Raw genomic sequence first — 20,523 nt, forward strand, 5'->3', positions numbered from 1 at the left:
CTTGCATGCAGGCAGGGAGAGGAAGCTGGAGGCAGGAATGATCCAAAAGTCTTCTTCCAGACATCATGAGCAGTGCTTCCACAGTCAAAGACTTTCAGTGAGAGATATGAGTGCTTTGTTAAATTAGGGAGTTAAACAGGAAAATGACTTGAGAAGTAACAAGACAAAAAGATGGTGACTGTTTTTGTAAAATCCTTAACTGGGTCACCAAACACAACTGCCAAGTGACCAGAGTTCTTCATTGGATATTAGCTGACTTAGATATTTCTGCATATACATTTGCCTCCTGTAACCCAAGAATTCTTTTCTCAAAGCACACACTTACTAAATATTCATACTTTTGTCAGAGTTGGAGGCCTGGCTGTAAAAAAGCGCTTTCACAATGTTGGATGGTTGTTCCTCCTGCCTGATGTCTGTAACGGGCACTCTAGTGGAGCTGCTAAAGCTTACAACTTTCTCATTGTCTTGGACAGATTCTTCACTGATGTTAAAGCAATAATTATACCACTGCTAGAGCATGTCAGTCAGTATCACCTTGAAAATAGAGGAGGAGTGGAGACAGACTTAAAATGCCCAGGTGAAATAACAATGCAAACATTCTTATTGCTCTTCAGTAAAAGCCTATAGCTGTACAGAAATGAAGAGTCTTACAGCTCCTTTGTAATTTGGTAGCTCAGTGGAGTTACACAAGTATATATGTTACCTTGGAGTATTAAAAAGTGAATCATCAGAGTGGTAATTTCTGGTTAAGAAGTGACAGGTCAGAGAATAGAATCCTCTGTGCTCTTCAGCAAGCTAATTTTTTTCTCAATTGATACACACTGTATAAAATACTGTTTTTTTTTTTTATTTTTTTTGTTTTTTTTTTTTTTTTTTTTTTCCCTAAAGATTTTTGCTTTTCTGTTTTCAGACTCAAATTACAAAATGTTTGACAAGTTCCAAAGTTTGCTTGTAAAAATCCCCAAGTCACGAGCCAGGCGGATAAAAATCTGTTCATTGAAAAAAAGGAAGGGGGCAGGGTGGGGAAGGAAAGGTTTGATGATAAGTTTGCTACACATTTAACCACAGCCTGCAGCTCAAATCTGCATTTATTGTAAGTTCCTATTTACTAGAATATATAAAAAGTATTCAGTAAAACTACATCCTGTTTTTGAAGGCGTACACCCCAGTAACTAAGGTGTAAGACTAGACCAAGTTCTAGGAATCCAGAAATATAAGCAGATTGGGAAGATGAGTATTGGGATAGAGAGAAAATAAAGGAAGTTTGAAACTATGCTTTGTCCCATTTAAAGTTTCTTGAGGAAACAGTCATATTCTAAATGAGCAAATAACAGAAGAAAGTGGACTAGGGAGAAATCACAAAGACAATTAGCAAGATCAATCTAGGACAGCTTTTGTCTTGTCTAAATCTATATAAGGAAAATGGCCTGCAACTCACTCTGAAACTGATGGGAACCCATGCTTCAAACACATGTCTTGAAAGAATGTCAGAAACCTTGTTCCTCTTTTGGCTGCGGTTACAGATGCTTTCTCCAGACAGCGGGCTCACTAGTTTCAATTGTCTGGAGTACTCAAAAATACATTCTCCCCTGGAAGATAGTCTGCATATACTTACAATAAACATTAACTAAATCAAATTACTTTCACTTCAGGATAAATACTTTCAAGAAGTCAGTTAGAGACACTTATAGTAAATTGCTATTAATTGGTTTTTCCAATCTACTTAGGTTGTACTAATGAACACAATCACTTCTAACATATTTATATGCAGGATAAATCCTTCCTCTATCCGTATGCCTGCAAAGGGCCCAAGACACAATGGAGATACTCTGCAGCAAGAACACGAGGGAGCCACTTTGGGACAGGCGAATGATCCTGATGCTTTTCTGTGTCCCTGAACTCATCAGAAGAAGCTGTCTGTGCTCACTGTGGGATAGCCACCCCAGTGCCTGGACCTGTGCAGGGCACATTCTGTAGCTTTTTGGCTAGAGAATATGTAAGTTACATAACATGGAAACTCTCAGCTCTGCAAAGCCAATGAAACCGCATTTTCCTATAACTGCTACTTCCCCCTTTTGCACGTTACCCACTTGTAATGGCTTATTGTAAATTGTATGATAGTATCTCTAAAGATGGGAACTTTTTTCTTTTGCATGTGAACATTACCCAACACTGAGAGGTTCCCAGCCCTGATGGGACATTTTAGGGCATTATTGGAAGGAGAGCAGTCATATTATACTGCTCAGCTCCCTTCTGCTAAGACCAGATATGGAACAGAAGTAAGAATTTGAATTATGTCTGTACCACAGCTTAAAAACAATCACGTTAACTTCAGCAATTTGAAGTTGGTTACTGGAAAAACCCTAGGTTCAGTACAGTCAGGCTGCTGATAGAGTAATTTGCTTCACCAAGTCCTAAATAATACCAAAATGTAATCCAATTATTTTTAGAAATTATCTGCTCTATTCTTGTGTAATTTTTCTTAACAGCTCTGAATACCGAAGGAAGCACTGCAGCAGACCATAGGGCCAAGATCTATCTGAGAAACCTGCATGCATCATATGCTTTGTATGATTCTACAACTCATTAAGTCTAATTTATGGCATATGTAATTAGGCACCTTTGAATCGAACCCAGGTCTCTAGAGATAATAACACTTAGAACTTATATAGGGCTTTTCATCTTCAAAGTGCTTTACAAACATTAACTAATTAACAACATAATAAGACATGAAAGGCCAATGTACTTACCCATAGTGCTGGATAGCCTCTGTATAATTCACATTTTGATGTTTTTAAATTGAAGATCCAATCTGGGTGCACATAGAGGACTTACTTGTGGTCCCTTTCACAACCAGAAAGCATGACTTTCATATCATATATCTGAATTCCCAGGATATTTCTCTATTTACATGTATTTCTGAGTCAGAAGAAATAGCTCCTAATATTAAAGGAAGATATGGAAATGAGCAACTCAAAGAAGTCTGTGAGGGTGTTTGAGCTTCCTGGGATTTGAGCCACAGTACTGGGGCCTTATGCAGGAGGGGATTCCCTGAGCATACACTGCACAAGATTTCTGGTACCACCAAACTCCATATCCTTCCCAAGGTAAACCTAGTAATAATTACACACAGACTCTAGGACTGGCTATCTAGGGGCTGACTGTCAGGGACAAAACCTAATTTCAGCCCCGAAATACATTTTTATGGTAAAAGCTACAATGTTTACCCAGTTCCCTCTGCTCCTCTGAAAAGTGTAAAATATATATATATTTTTAATAACATAGTCCAGTTTACAGACAGGCCTCTTGAGACAGTGTACATTTGCTTTTTTTTTTTTTTTTTTTTTAATCTCCGTGAATGTTTTCTTGGTGGTAGCAATGTTGCAGGTGTTGTAACAGGTTCCCCTGCTGAACATTACTAATACAGAAAGATGGAAGATAAAATAAAAGGGGAACAAGTGATATGGGCAGTTTTAGCAGTCAGTCCTTCAGACATCAGCCTGTGTCAGTGATCATTTTCATAAACTCGGGATATTGACCACTGTCTGTGTATGTGCTTTGTTTAAACATCACCTGTCCAAGAGCTAAAAAGATAACACATGTCATGGCAGCATCTCCTGCCTGTCTCCTGTCAATGGCTGCCTCTGTCCCCCTGGGGATTCTACTGGGACCAAAAATCAAGAATTTGGAGACCAGTGCAAAAATATACCAAGCACGTGAGAAATATATATATATATATATATATATATATATATATACACACACACACCTCCCTAACCCTGTACACTAAAATTCTCAGAAACAAATCCAAGTGACTCTGCAGTAATGCCACAGGTGGAGCAGTAAGAGAAATTTAAGAAAATGAAATGTAACATGGTTCAGAAAACAATGTGTATGTGGAAGCAGCAGGCTTTTGCACTTCCCCACAGGCAAACAGTCCAGAACAAATCCTGAAAGGTAACAATCTCACAGTAGTAATGCCTACAAGAGATCCTACCATAAACATAGGGTCTAATTAAAAGCGTTACAATTTTTAAATGCAAATGTAGAATAGAACTGTCAAAATGTTTTATCCCTGAAGTGTGAATGCTAACCTTCCCATACTTATTATATAGCAGTACATTTTAATTTGCCTGGAGCAGAGTTGAATAAAGCAAGCATCACAAACACAATCAAATGGATATTTGAAAGTACTGCTCTTCACAATAGCTGTGCGTCTGAGCAGGGCTTCAAATGTTGATCAATTGATTACCAAAATCAAAGAATACATTTCCCAAATGAGCTTCTGCAAAAGCACTCAATACCACCAGAGAAAAGAACATAAAGCTGCACAGAACAGCAGTGTTCTTTAAAATATTTACAAATGAGACTTTTTACTGCTTTCCTGTTCATAGCTTAGATCTGCACAGATCTGGAGTAAAGAATAAAGCACTTCTGATAAATTAATGGTTTGATTCAGTTTAAGTGTGGCAAATTCAGTTAAACAAAGACAAAAAACAGTTTAAAATGATCCAAAAGTACACTTTAAATCTTATGGCAAATCAGTCTCTCTGCTCAAATTACTTCTGAGCCTTTTAGAAAACTATAGCAAAATATATAGAACATTCAAACTGTGTGAATGTTCTTACTTCATGAAACACACTTCTTGATTTTTCTTTCCGTATATCTAAGACAGATCTATTCATGCTTATCTGTACCTTACAAAATTTTTCTCCTCCCACCATCGCTAGTAAGAGGGACACTAGATGGTCCTTATATGGGTGAATAAAGGTGAGATATTTGGCCTGTTTCTGACCTTGTCTCAGATACTATTTGCTCAGCAGAGGCCTCTGTTGAGCTAACTACAGTTCACGAGAGCACTCATGGGTATTCTCCAGCTCCTCCCTTCACTGGGACAGCTGTTTTCTGGACTGACTAATTATTAGCTGTAACTATCAGTGTCTAGTCCATCTGCCATCTCCAGTGAGCTGGTTTCTTCTGCTGTCCTGATGATGTACTTCTATTGTTTTCTTTGTCATAAATGTCGATGAACTCCTGAGAATAACTACCCACCAATACACCTGGTTTTCATTCAGTGACTTTAACCTGAAAAAAAAAAAGGACTGAAAAAGGAAAACTAATTTCCAAGCTGACACAAACCTATTACTTACATGAGCTTCCATACATTTTAACCTTTCTTCTAAATGCAGGTTGCTGTCTTGCACCATCTCTTGCAGTAACCTTGTCTGTTGTGCTGTGCCATCCTCACCATGAAAAAAAGCCAAGCTGAGGTGCAGATTTGGCAATATGTATAGAGCAAAATTCAGAGCTGTTCACAAATAAGTAAGCTCTCAGCACCCTTGCCTTTCATCACCCATCTCAATAGGAGGCATTTGTCCTCAAGAACACGGTGGGATTTTGACTCCACTGTGCAACTGCTGTCCTAGTCTGGAAATTGTGAGGGAGTGCTGGGAGGATCAAACCTATTTTGTTGATTGAAATGAACAATTCACTTAGAAACAACTTAAAATACAAATTAAAAAGCCTCTACCTTCAGAGCTTCTGACAGTTGATGCTGTGGTTCTGCCTCTGTTTGGATGCAGAATTTATAGCCCTTAATCTTTCCTATTGCCGACAGTTTCATTAAAGGAAAAACAAAACAAAACAAACCACACTTGTAGTAACTCTTAGAGGACCAGAGAATACACTGCCCACAGAATTTTTCTCTTTTCTACACAAATACCTTTCTGGAACATTATTCTGTGTTGAAATCCTCTTGTGTAAGCAGCAAGTACTCCAGGATTTATCGCATCATAAGTAAGTTAAGAAGTATTTAGCCTGGTGACAATTAGGCAGTTGACTCTCTACCTGTACCTTTCATCTCTAGTTTGGAAAAGCAGAATTGTTGGAGGAGCCTGACATGAAAAAAAAATAAAAATAAAAATAAAAATAAAAAATAAAAAAATAAAAAAAAAAGAGAGAAAAAGAGAAAAAGACAGAAATGGTTACTAGAGAGAGTTGATAGAGGAGCCAGAAACACAGGAGACCAACCATTATAGGGCAGGAATCTTTTTGTTCTGTTTTTGCAGATAATTTCAGCTGAGCTGTGTGCCACTTCAATAGAACAAGATTTATCCCCTGTTGCATTATGGCAAGGAGAGCATGCTGCGATCACACAGATAACACAGGAAACTTCCCACCATTTTGTATTTCCATTTGTGTGCCAGGGGAGATGTCACAATTCCTGTCCCTCACTGGTATTTGCTGTCTTTTCCCAGATGCACACCGGGAACACCCACTCTTTCAGCAGCCCCTGGGTCAGATAAGGAACTTTTTATTCTATGCTGTCTTCCATTCAGCAGTTAATGAGAGAATTTGGGTGGTAGGGCCAGAGACATTTTTCTTCCAGTGCTGTCATTCCCAAACTGCACACAGACCTGTCTTCCCTTCCGTTTGGTCACACACTACTGTGTCTTATCATCCTTCAGTATCTCAGGCATACTAGGAGACTCATTGTTCACTTACTCTTTGGAGGAACCAGGAACAATTCTGCCTCTGGATCATATTTTTATTTAGGTGTGATAATTACATGAGTATCCTTAGTCTCACTATGGGTAATAAATGATATTGTTAATTCCATTTTACAAATGGAGAACTGAGGCACAGAGGCTTGGACAGGAGACTGAACACCTATCTCAGTTTTCCTGTTAAACTCTTCAATGTTCTTTCATTTGTACATTTCTGCTTTTTGCTATAAAATATTTGTATAACAGGAAAAACAAAAGCATCAGAGACAAAACCAAGTCACCGAAAACAATTAAACAAAAGTATTTGAATGGATAATGACATTTCTTCTTCAATATGATTGTCTTTCAGTACAATGAGGCAAGATGAGGTTCTTCCTGTGCTAGCAGACAGCTGTAACTCTGCAAGGTTAGTGAAGTGCTAATATTGATCACACAAGATGGAACAGGCTACATAGGCAATTGGTCAGGCAAAGCAGTGATGGCAACACATGGGGTATTATGGATGGTTGAAGTAGCAAAGGATATCTATCTTTCTGTCTATCTACCTATTTTCTAGGATGTCTATCATCATCGAACTTAGCTATCAAGGTACAATGGTAGCACTTAATCATCGATAGATAAATACTGCATATGCCATTAATTGAGGATTGTGTCAGATTTTCCTTGTTTGTACCTTTGCTGCTCTTTTTTTTTTTTTTTTTTTTTTTCTCCACAGTTGTGAGACAGTAGCATTTTCTCACAGCCTGTATGTGTTCATTTGGGACTTGTGTCAGTGGCAACAGCATAGCTCTGTGTGTCTGCCAGAGCTTGTTCAACTGAACTCCTTTCCAGGAAAATAAAATAGCCAACTGACGAGACTTCTTATAAAATTTTAAACCCAGCGTCTTGTCATAATATCTGGAATATCATTTGAAAGCAGCAGCGTGACCAGCCTGTGCACCTGCCCCTTCATTTGCAGTCAGAAGTAGCTGAAGAGTATGGAGGGGTTTTCCCAAGCAATACCTGATGGAAAACCACAACCCCTGTTGCTGTATTTTCTCTATATTTAGTATGCAGCAAGAGCCTGCAACAGTGTAGAGCTGTGTGTTTGCTGGTATTTTTCTTGTTCAAAGCTTTTGAGAACCCTTCACTGAAGCATATAATGCTGCCTTGAAATTGGCCTCTAAACCACATTTTGAGAAGAAGGAACACAGGCACTTGGCTGTGTGTTTCTGCGCTGTGCCATGGCTCGCTGGAATCAGAAGTGCACCCCGTTGCCCCCCTCCTCACCTCGCAGCTCTACTCTCATCAGTCTGTCTCTGATCACTGGATTCCTCTCTGATGCAACAGCTTCCCTCTCCTTTTATTCTTATTTTTTACATTACTAGTTATGAACTCTGGTATATAGAATTCCGCCTTTCACTTCTGCAATTTAGTCTCTTCTATGGTTTTAAACTCTTAGGATAATTCATTTATGGTTACTGAGTTTTACTTTAAAACCAGTCTTCCGGGGGCAGTATTGGGAGTGATCACTGTGCCTCTTGTTTTTATCTGAAGTATTGCAAAAAGAGAGCCAGATAGTCTAAATTAGGTGATGGAGTTTTTGCCTTGACATTTGGGAGGTTAAATTTTGCCTGTGACTGTCAACCTCTGAGAAGAGGAGATGGCATTTGGAGTAATCCAAAACTCCTGCAGAGTTACATTACTGTGGCAGCCAGACCAGAGTAAATCTAGTCTGAAGATCTATTGGTTCAATTACCGCTTGGGGTCAGGACATGCCATAAATTATTAGATATGCAAATGGAAAACTCTGACTGTTGATGAAAGGAAGATGGATGGATTTCTTAAATACTCATAATCACTGCAAAGACTGACAATAGATTGATGTATAGTCATTTCCCTGTAACAGATTTCTATTTCATTCGTAGGTTTTACCTGTGTGCAGGTAAAATATCTTTTTATTTTACTTGTGTGTGATATTTTAAAAATAAGCTTAGGAAGTCATTTGGAGGTCTGTTTCAAACTGCTTCTGCAACACCCCATAATTTTTACAACTAGATTGAGAGAAGTTTGGAAAATGCTAATTCTCATTCTGTCTTCACTTACCAAAGTGTAAATCTGAAACGCTGCACCATGTTCAGTGGGGACACACTGATAATGTTTCAGGGATAAGAATCAAATCCTTTGCTCTTTGGAGGTAAAGTGGACAAAGAACGGCACAGAGCAAACTCAGGTTTGTGAATTTGCTGCATAGTGAAGGACTACTGGTACGTTATACACATCACCTTATCACATCAACAACTCTGTGGTGCTTCAAGAGCAAACCAAGAAATTTTTGTGGGTAGAAAAATGAAAATATAATATAACAATAATGTATTACACCTGTTTTTGGTGTCACTTGAACACATTATTTATGGTCTTATTTCCCAGTGTGATTAAAGTTGGAAGAATTTGACCCCTACCTCTGTCGTGTAGAAAGTCTGCTACATCTATAAAAACTTGTTGAATTTCTCTTGTGGATTACCTCTTTTGGGAGAGGAGGTTTTACTACATGTAAGACAAAATGATTATGAGTGTGAGAATAACATGTGCTATTCAACGCCACCTGCTGCTGCAAGGGAAAATATATTCCCAGATGCACCTTGACTGAGCAGAAACAGATGCAGAACCATAGAAAAACTTGTTCTAGTTGATAGAAAGCTTGCTTTGCTGAAATATATCACAGTGCATGAGGGAATACACTTTCCCAAGACTGAAGCTAACTTTTTCCAAGCAGTCTGTGAAAGCCAACAATGTTTCTAAGGGCTACAAAACATTCCTCCATTGGATGGTAGTTTCTAAACAGTTTTCGCTTTTGTCACTCTAGATAAAACATACTACAGACTTTCTCAAGGTTCCCATTCACTTCCTAAATCCATTGCCTATTGCTGTTTCTATCATTATTATTATTATTATTGGAGAAAAAAAAAATCTTACATGGTTGGGGATGACATCTAAACTGTAAATTGCGAGTTGCTAAGGAATTCTCAACGAAGAGTTCATATATTGCAGTTTCCAGAAGAGAAAAAAAATGTTAGGCAATACATTAATTTGCCCAAGATGAGGTTATACAAAAGTAAAGTTGTGAAGGAAACAAGACTAGGATTAAGGCCTGATTACTGAGCTATCTGCAGTTAGAGACATGCGTTTTTATAAGAGACATGCACTTTTATGAAACAATAGATTGAAAGTCTCAGGAGTGGTATACTTTTATGTACTAGAAAAATCAAAAACCAAAATCAAACGGAAGCATGAAGAATCTACAATGCCTGAAGGAGGTCTAGCCTGTGCTCTTAGGAGAGATTTCCAATCACATCTCCAAAATAATGTCCTTACCTTTGAATGAGTGCATCTGCAAATCCTTGCTGAATGCCATCCTTAGGTTATTATACTTGAGACTTTTCTATGGAAAAATAACACATTTATGAAGTTTAGAAGCTTATTCTGAACACTTAGAAGTGTTCAGAAAGGACATAGAGTCCTTTTATTATCTAAGATTCATCACTGGCTATCTTCATTTTAGATTACAGAGAACAGAATATTTAATTAAGTACAAATGTACCTGCTCTGGTTTCCTTTCTTTTGTAGTAGCAAGCAGGATTCTTAGTTAGTATTAATCAGTTCAGTTCCTCTGATCTGCAACTGAGAAAATGGCTTTATGTTTAAATTGGGTAAGAAGTTTTGCACTGTTAAAAAGAAAAAAGAAAAAAAAAAAGTAAGTTTGCTAAAAAAAAGTATGTTTGTTATTCACTGCAGGTGAATAACATAACCAGGCTGAAAAGGAACATGATCGAGGCAGAATTTCTGTACTGTCACATAAACAGAAAATGTTTTATGCACAAGTAAAAGTGCTGGTATGATTGATTTTCTTGTGATGTACTTTAATATTAAACATTTATACAGATTCTCTGTTGTATTATAGCAATGGACCTTTTAAAAGAGCTGTGAAATAGACCAAGTACCTTCAGTGAACATACCGGAACCACTATTTGCCCCTTTACCCTTCTTTTCCTCCCTCCTTCCCCACTTCCAACTACACTCCATTTCAGAATCACAAAAAACTCTTTCCTGGCCAAGTATTTGGAGTCTGGATCAAGTATGCATGTTCAAGTCAAAAATTATTGTAGCTAACTTATTAGAGGAAAAAAAAACAGTTTGTATGAATGAGTACAGCAGCCACCAGAGGCAATCGAATAAAAGCTATTTCCTTGAACCTGCTGCTAAGACATTGCAGCTCACCACTTGTACCTTTCAAGTTCGAGAAAGCCAACAACATTGTGTGGGTGAGTGGTGTGTGTGATGTTTGAACTGTGATCATTTGATTCTAGCTTGACACCGATCTAACCTGAAAACAACTCCTCAAAGCCAACAGAACTGCATACGCAGAGAATGAGATAAATGAGATTGAAAACTCAGACTTTACATTCTTCCCTATACAATTCTGGCAGTCATCTAAGGTTTGTGGGGAGGCAACAAGAAAACAAGAAATAACCTAATATTCATAATTCCTGTGTGAAAACACTAGTAATAGTGAAAAGGGGTATCGTTTTTCAAGCTTTTTAAAGATGCTTCACTTCAAATTTAATGTTATGACTTTTTTTTTTCTTTTTTTATATTCACCATGATCTTATGCTTCTCTGAACCAATCACGAAATGATCAAACTTCAACTAACTCTCCCCTGACCAGATTTCTGCAATGTATTCTGAAGTGGAAGAAATTTGAGACAAACATCTGAAACACAGCAGAAAACTAAGCAAACTACAAATGCTAACAACTACTGTCTCTTAGTTTACGTTGTAAAAAAAAATCATGTATGTGCATATGCTTGATGTAATTTGTAAAAGAGCAACCGAGCAAATATCCACCTTGGGAAAGTGAATAACTGAATGAACTGTATTTCTGCTCAACTTCAAAAAAAAAAAAAACAAAAAACACAAGCATGAATACTCCTTAATGTTGTTCAAATCCTTAGCAAATTAATAAGCACAGTCACTTGGTATCATCTTTGTGTCTGTTTCTGTAGGTTGGCAGGTTTTAGGGAAGAATAATGACAACTTCACAGAAATGTTGCTTTAAATTTTTTAAAGAAAGATACCATAGGAGCTCCACAGCATATTGGTATATTTAATATTCTTTATTTCTATAACCGCCAGCTCCCTCTTGTGCCACTTGTTTAATAGATATGAATTAGATTTACTATATATGTAAATGTTTAACTGATATTTTGCAACATCATACAGCTTATGGATCAGCTGGTAAATATTTGTAAGTTATGTAATCATGAATGTTTCTTGCTTATTTTCATGCAATAGCACGATGAGGTCATTCTCTCATTCTCTTTTGTCTCTTTCTAGCACAGAGTTTTTTAGATTGTGTTCAGAAATGGGCATTTTTTACAGCTCATTCAAAGTACATTTTATCATCTGGCCCCCTCCACTCAGTTTGCTTATAGCCAATGACAAAATAATTGTAATATATTGAATGCACTACTACTTATTTTATTGCTTGTTCTTTTATTGCCTTCCTACAAAGTCTGTAGTTAAAACAATTTTTACAGCTTTAAAGAACTGAAATGGATTAATATTTTGAGAACTTAAGCCAGAAGTAACTATATTTTCAGCAGCTGAATTTTCATTAAAATTTACAAAAGACCTCTGCCTTCACTGATTTATTATTGCACTAGGTAAAACTACACACAGTGTATAAAATACTGTGTTACTCCACTTGTAGTTTGATCAAACATGTTATCAGTGATTGCAAGTACATTTTATAACCCTAGCTGCTGAATCGAAAAAAAGGTGATACAAGCATCAATCTCCAGGATAAAATCAGAGCACTTTCTACCACAGTTTGACCTTAGTGATGCCTTTGGATAGTCTTACTTGTCTAAGTCCTTGCAACAATTACCAAGGGACGGTTACAAAATGCAGCTTTAATGGTGCGGGCTGGAATTACTAGCAGCATCAAAGACTTAAACACTAACCCCAGAGATTTCCAAGCAGAGAAAGAATTTGAGCAAACTCTGATGCCACTGTAGGAATGAAATGGAAGAGGGCTGCAGGCACCAGCCACGGACTTTATGTGTGTTCTTTATTGTCTGCATCCCTGAACTGTGCAGTGTCATTAGCAAATACAAAATGCTATAAATAAAAAAAACAGCTTCAGATAACTAGACCTCAAGATACAGTCGACTCCAGCTATAGCTGCCAAATCTTATTTATAGCATATAGCACAGTTAATTACAGGTCACAAAAATGTTAATTTCTGTCATAACACAAGCTACAGTCTAAGAATGAAAAAGCTTATTTTTGGACTGAAATTGTTTCTCCTAATAGAACCTCCGTTAACTTAAAATCCTCTCTCATTCCAGTAGGCTACAGGATAGGCAAAGAAAGGACAGATAATTATGACTTACCGATCTATTTAGTAGTTCTAAATACAATAATCTTCAAACTCAAATAATAATAATAATAAATAAATTAGAACATTTTTTGGCAAGGCAAAGTTTTTAAGGTAATAAAGAGTCAGAGGCAAAGATCATAGAAGACTATTTGAGCAATGGCAGTTGTATGTGCTTATGATTAACGTTATAATAATAATTTTCCAATTAGTATAACATTTAGAAAACATTCAGTCCTAGTGAACCAGAGAGTAAATATAAAATGCATCTTACGAACAAACCTAATCCCTCTCCACTGAGAAACAATCACTAATCATTAAAACTGTTCTGAAGTACATTGGATAATTAATAAGATAAATATTATGCACAGGATGAAGTTGATTATATTATATATAATCAGACACTGGTCACTCCACAAATTGTAATTTATTTTCCCTTAATTTGCATTTATTATCTAAGGTATTTCAGGGACTGTAAAATAACATGAAGTGAGCAGTTACAAATATGACACATTTAACTTCAAAACTATGCTTCAAGCTTTCAAAAATAAATTACATACAATTTCAGGAAATAACACACCATTCCCATGCAACCTGTAATTGTTGCTGCAAAAATGGTAAACTCATTTTTGGAAGGTAAATACCACAGTTTAGGGCAACAGCATTCATTTAGCGGGTCTTACAGTGATATGTGAAATAGTAAGGTAATTTGCATGGATATTGCAATCTAAGTTTATATATAGAGTCTACTTGGTTAAAAAGGTCATACAACTGTAACTTTATAGGAACAAACTGGCAGAGTGGTTGTAGTTAATATCCACCTCCTACTGCAGATCAGAAAATCTCTTCAGTGAGATGGGAAGAGCTGTGGTCTTCCATTCATCATCACAACTACTACTTGTATTTTTTATTTTTTGGCTGGGGGGTAGAGGGGGAACTACTTGTGAATCTGAGACTCCTTAGTTTACAACCCCTATGTATATGAACATTGCTAAAATTTCAGCTTCTAGGTCTGAGTGTAGAAAGCTCAGTACTGAGCTTTCTAAGTCCTTAACAAACATCTTTTTGTATCCCTTCATGTCAGATTTAATTGTACATGGTGAAAGGAAACCCTAATCAGGATTCAAGAGAAGTACTCTAAGACACGGATCTTTCCAACCTGAACTATCCTGGGATCCTGTGAAAGCTTATGAGGAAAAAAGTAAATTTTCACCACATTTAAAATCCCCCTCCCCCCCAAATTACATAATTTAAAATTATTGTTCTTGACTATTGTGTGGCATTTACACAACAGTCGTACAACAGTGAGGTGCAATGAAGGAAGTGGTCACTTCACAAAGATCTCATTCCTTTCAGAATCTGTCCCTGGAGGACAATATTTGAAATGTGGTATTATAACATATACGGCTTTTACAAAATCATTTTACAGCCTATCGGAAAGATCTGTTTTCTGTTCTGTGATTTTCCCACACATTCCCAGTGTCTTTCACTCCACTTGCCCACCTCCATATCTTGCCCACCACCACCAGTTCCATCAGAAATATTTGTGGGGGTTCAGAGAAAAATAAATAAAGCATACTGAGCTGCTGTACAATGACTTACACCTCTTCTTTTAAGTAGAAACCCAACTAATGTAACTCCAGTTTTACCAGTCCGCTGCACTAATACCAAGTAGGGACCTTACTGAAAAAAAGCCTGCAGCAAAGATCAAGACGAGCAGCTGAAAAGCTACCTGGAGTTACCAAGCCCTTCTGGTGTACTGACATCAGGACAAACCACAATAGAGTCACAGCCCTTACTTCTTTGAAAGATGATGTCTGCCTCAGGACTGCTTCCATCTGGAAACTGTTTGGGGTTCTACAGTAAGTTACCATTAGGTCCAAGCTGTGTGTAAGCATCTCTGTACATCTTCAACTGGACACTAAAAGGAAACTCTATGCCCATTAAAGTCAATAGAACTTCCCCCCCCCCCCCCCCCCCAAGATGCTTTAATGCCACCCAGAGGGACAAGTTCTGTACATGCATCTCAGGTCCACGTTTGACCTGCAGAACACAGACTCTTTGCAACTGCGATCACTTTTAATTTGTTCTTGTGTGGTCCTATCTAAACAACATAACACAATTCAGACTGAACCATTTGTTAGAAAGTCTTTATCTGTCACATGAAAAGTGTTAAAAGAAACTATTTTCATAGATGAAATACATTTTCATCTCTAACTACAGATATTTAAGAACATTTCCCCACAAAATGGATTAGAATCTTTGAATGAAAGGCTTTATAAAAATGTAAATGCACTCTACAATAATTACAGTGACAATAGATCTTGTTTTCAGCAGTCTTATGAGCACGTAGGCTTTCAGCACTGCATTTGTAGCAGTGGTGGTTATACAGCCACACTGGTTTTCACAGCAGTTTAAAGACAAACGGGAAAGCAAGGTCTTTGACTGGAGAAGCTGACAATTTAAATAAGGCTGACAATTTACGGAAAATTGACAACAGTGTTGTTCAGTGGGTAGGAAGGGCAACAGCAAACAAGCAGCAAGGGAAAGTGATCTTGTGAGAGCATTATTTTGAAGGAATCCAGATGAGCACACTGTTGCAATACTTTGGGGTTGGTTTATTTGCTTTTTAATTTGAGGAGTGCCAAATTTGGGCGTAACTCCCCAGAAATCAGCAACTTGATGCAAAACTTTTGGCTTGGAGCAGAAGACAGAACAGACGGAGGGCAGGAAGAGCTCCTGGTAGGAAATGTATGGTGGGGAAGGACCTGGAATAGCAGCATTTTCACCCAGGTTTGGGTGCATCTGTAAAACATCAAAACATCCTAAATAAAGTGCTGTTGGTGTGTTTGGGCAGATGTCAGCGATGGTCAGGAATTGGAGCAGTACAACTGAACACCTATCTAAATGAAATCTCATACAATGTTTGTGACAGCCTTTTAGAGAAATCATCATTCATATTTCTTAGGGAGCCAGTTTGGGGTGGCTGCTGCTTACGTAGGGAGCCGTTCCTACAATTTTCTGCAGGTCCAGGATTGAAATGATCTGCTGCAGTGAATTCACAAGCTTAGTATTTGTTGCTCCTGTGACTTAAGGTTAAAGTTTCATGACTGAATCAAGATCATCAGTTGCCCATTACATATTTTTGTGGTCTTACTCATGTTTGATTTCAGCAGATTTTGACTAATCTCAGTCTCTGAATGTTAAACTAATGCCACATATGCAAAAGATTAAGTTTTGTTACTGCAAAACAAAGCAATTTCATGAACAATTTTCTTCTGTGGGTGACTGGGTCAGTGAGAGCTCTTTCAGCCAGCACAGGCAGTGTCTGGCTGTAAACAAACTGGATGGCCATCCTGTATGTGTGAGCACAGAAGAGGAAGGAATATAGCCCCTGGTGGTGTTGAACAAACCTATGTCATAGGGGCTATGGCTCCTTTTGGCATGGACGGCTGCATGCAGCAGCTCTGACCATGTGTGGTGCTGGGCAAGGGCTGTTCCTGATGGAGATGAATGCAGAGGAAGAACATTAAGGCTTTTAGGGAGAAGAGGGAAAGGCTGTTTGGATGACTGGCCTGTTTGAACCCACAGCCAAAAGACAGAGTCTTTCAGTACAATTTCTTTAAAAGATTTTCTAACCCAGGTGCTCAATAACACACCACAGAGCTTTGCTTTCCATTTCCAAGATTTGAATGAAGGTGTCTTTTATGTATTTGCCCAAAAGCAAGAGTAAAAACCTGCAGTTCTTTAAATTGATATGCTATTGTGTGGCTGTGCTCCTACCCAGAACAACTAATTGCATAATTTAGCCATAAAACCAACCTGAACAATGTTGTTCTGTTGAAAGTTCACCTTCCTGTCAAGTTGGCAGTGAGTTAACCCTAATAATTTGAACCTGTGTTTGCAAAGCTGTGCCTGAGCCCTGGCACGCAGCGAAGCTGTGTGGGACGCAGGGTGAAAGCATTAACCAGGGATGTTCCATCTGAGAGCACAGGGCTGCCACTTCCCTGCTGAGCTCTAAACTTACTATGCAAATGCCAAACTGAGATGAACTAAACTTTTCTCCTGAAAATACCATGAGGCCACACCAGTTCCAAGCAGGCAAAGACCGAGAGTCACTGAGGATGAGGAGGTGCAGCGCAGGAGCCAGGAAGTAAGCCTGAGAGGCAGAGGGAGCAGGCGATTTCTCTTTGTTATCAAGTGAAATGACTCCACAAATATGACAATAAATCACTGCAGGAATCAATCTGAGTGGAGGCAACTGCTCCATGCTGATAATGCATCAATCAATATTTAATGTTTACACTTTAATTAATCTGCACGTAGGAAGCATTCTTTCAGTGACAAAAAAGTGATGAGAAATAAAACACCTTTTATATCAAACAGCGGCGAACGGCTGCCTATCTGTTAGGCTTTGATTGGGCCCTCAATTGATCATTGCAGCCTTTTTCGATTGCTCTGGTGTAACAATGTCACATTTGGGTATAAAACAAACACTGGGGCCGTTGAAGGAGGGAGGGCAAGCTTCTGAATCTGCTTTTGAATGATTACAACTTAATCAGAACAAAGAAAGACTGATAGCAAAGTATGAATTCTTTGGAAACACTGGGCGGAAGGCAAATAAAGTCTTTTTCAACATCTGCATCGATGACACCTATCTGAACAGATTTCTACCATGTCTTACAATTATTAATACCTACTAAGGCTTTGTACAGAAAAACAATTCAGATGTTGACTGGCAAAACTGCCTTTCCTTATCGGAGCTACCAGCGGAGCTCCACAATCAGCTTGTTTTGCTGATACTCTGCCTGGCAGCAGAGCACTAGGTGCAGTAGGGACACAGGGGAAGGCACCAATCCTGCCACAGAGTTTTTTTCCTCAGTGCTCTGTTTAACCCTTGTAAACTCGAGTTTCTTCTTCTTTTTTAAAGGGCCTGATTCATTGTTCATTGATGTCAGCTGAATGACTTCTATTGACTTCAGTGGGCATTGCATTAGTCCATAGATGAATGGTATTGAAAGCACAGTGATGAAAGACAAATGAAAAGACAGTGATGCTAGACCAGTAACGTTCAAATATCTCTTAAAAAAATGAACCTACAACAATATATTCTCCATATATAACTAAAAGCCTCCTATGCTTATTTTAAAAATAATTGCTTGAAATGTAAATACTTTTTGCATAATAAATACAGTATTCTTTATCTCAAGGATACACAGAACTTAGCTTTTTAGAGCTTAGCTCAATTTAAATAAGAGATCTGAATTTGGTTACAAAACTGCCATAAATTTAAGCAGGATAGAACCCCAGGAAATTTTACTGTATTTTGTATGTTATTTTAAAGTTATTTTACATGCCCAGTCATAAAGATAGGTTCATGTAAAGGACATATTCAAAGGTTAACTGTTTTACGATTTTAAGCAAAAATAATTGCAATGTGGGTTCTTTTCACCGAAGAACTTTTGCTGTTTTGCCAATCAACTAACAGGAGGATTCTACCTAAGATCTAGAGACAACAAATTACTGAAATGCCTGCCCTGATTTGCAGCTTCCTAGCTTGGGGTGTTGCGATTGCTGGTTCAGGCAATACTTGAGCAAAAATGGAAGTAATATTAAGGTATAAAATCATATACTAGAAAAATATGAAAACACTAATTCTCAAATCCTACATAAAAATGAAATAAAATCACTGAGATAGATGGTGTTTTTCTATGATTCAGAAAGGTTTTCAGGCTATTCCAAAAGCCTAAGGCACTCAGAAACACAGTCCTAGGACTAGTGGCAGTTTGACTACCAAGACTCTGAACTAGCAAAGTATTTAAAACATGAGTGACATCAGAAGACTTCCATTTTCTGGTCAAAAAGCTTTGAAATACAGTAACATATGAAAATTGGGGGAAGTGTTCATAGAGGAAATGAAAGAAGATGAATATGACATTTAAAATTCCATGATAGAATAATTCCCCAAAACTAAAACAAGCTTCTTAACTTCTAATGCTTACTTATAATTCCCACATACATTTTTTTTCATGGAACTTTGTATTTAAATAAAGAAGAACTAAGATTTCATTAGCTCCATAAAAATGCAGCCAATGCATTTTCCCTAAAATCCATAAATAGCTTTTCAGCAGATTTTATTAACATGCATACACATCCACACAAAGAGTTGAGTCTGCAGTTTATCTTTTCCATAAACCCTTCTTCCCCCTTCTGTGCAAATCAGATGAACAAGCTAAAAAAAAGGGCAAAGTCAAAGGACAGGAACGCCCTATTGTAATGCATGATCAACTACAAATATTTATAGAAAAGATGAAAACACTACTATGTGCACATCAAGATCACCGTAGGACAGCTTTAACATGCAGAGTTAATGTTTATGGAACAAAACTGACTTACTGAATGGGAAATCTTGATTTCCCTCATATGCACCCAAAGTAAATTCACCAGTAAAAAAATTACATGATCAAATCCTAAGGGGACAATGCAAAGCACTTAATGCTGTCACTGGCAGGCAGAAAAATAATCACAGTTGTATTTTCTGATGATTTTATTCTCTAGTGGTATAGAGCTTCTTACCGCACCCAAGTGGAATAGCAGTCCAACCTGGAAGACCAAATCCTGGCCCCTGTGGGCCTCAGCTGCTTTGGAGCTCCAGTGAACAGTGTGGTTTGGTCTCCAGCAGCAATCCTGACACACAGGGTCCCTTACTGCAGCTTTAAAGCCCCTTTAGCTGACCTTCTGAGAGCACGTCTCCATAAGGGGCTGTGCTATGCACTCAAATTGTTTCAGCTGGCAGAGACCATGTTGCCCAGCATTGGACGCAGCCAGCAGGGCTGCAGTGAGCACCCATCTTTAGTCAAAGTCCTGAGCTGCAAAGCCCAACCACTAGGGCACTGTCCCAGCATCCGTCCGGCTGCAGTTCATGCCATTAGCCTAAAACTTCCACTTTGCTTGCACAAGAAGCACCCAGTGGGGTCTAAGAGTACCAGTCCCTATTTGGCACCAGGGCTCAGGCTACCTTTCCACTTCAGCCTTGTCACAGCTGTCTGCTGAATTTAATTAAAAAAAAAAAAAAAAAGAGAGAGAGAGAGAGAGACAGAAAAGAGACTGAAGTGTACTAAAAAAACCTGGAAGACTAATAATTCATTAACCTGACAAATGAAATGTAAGTCCTATCGATCAAGAGTAAAACTTCTTGGTTATAAAGGAAGCATGTATTATTCTGACAGTATTTTCACAAGATAAACTGAAGTTACAAAGAAGGGAACCAATTTGATTCAAATAACTGTCTCTCCTCAGAAACATTCCTGATTACAGTCATCAGACACAGGTTGGTGGGGTAGCATTACTACCCCTGTCTGTACAGACTTGGAGAACTGCAGAGTACCAAGGAGAGGGGCTGAGAACACTCACTCGCATTTTCTGACAGCTGCTCCTATGGAAAATGCCAAGCAAGAACCCGACTCTTGCACCACTGAATCACAACATGCTAGATGCCAACATGGAGAGATGTGCATCAACACACACAAGATAATCTCTTCTCCTCTTCCATCACTAACTCTGAGAAGCCAAGGGCTTATTGTACTAATTGTATTAATG

At 38.1% G+C, this 20,523-nt stretch overlaps 1 long non-coding RNA gene across 1 annotated transcript in view; it reads right to left on the bottom strand.

The window, feature by feature from the left end:
- The window catches only part of LOC309882688, a 35,164-nt gene continuing 14,641 nt past the window's right edge, over window positions 1–20,523 (bottom strand). The window contains exons 4-7 of the long non-coding RNA XR_014318341.1: window positions 10,087–10,166; window positions 9,861–9,927; window positions 2,751–2,940; window positions 1–91 (exon numbers count right to left, since the gene is read on the bottom strand). This is a non-coding gene — a long non-coding RNA (uncharacterized lncRNA). The remainder of the gene's footprint in view (window positions 92–2,750; window positions 2,941–9,860; window positions 9,928–10,086; window positions 10,167–20,523) is intronic.

This window comes from Aythya marila (assembly GCF_965140915.1).
Source record: "Aythya marila genome assembly, chromosome: 12".
Lineage (NCBI taxonomy): Eukaryota > Metazoa > Chordata > Aves > Anseriformes > Anatidae > Aythya > Aythya marila.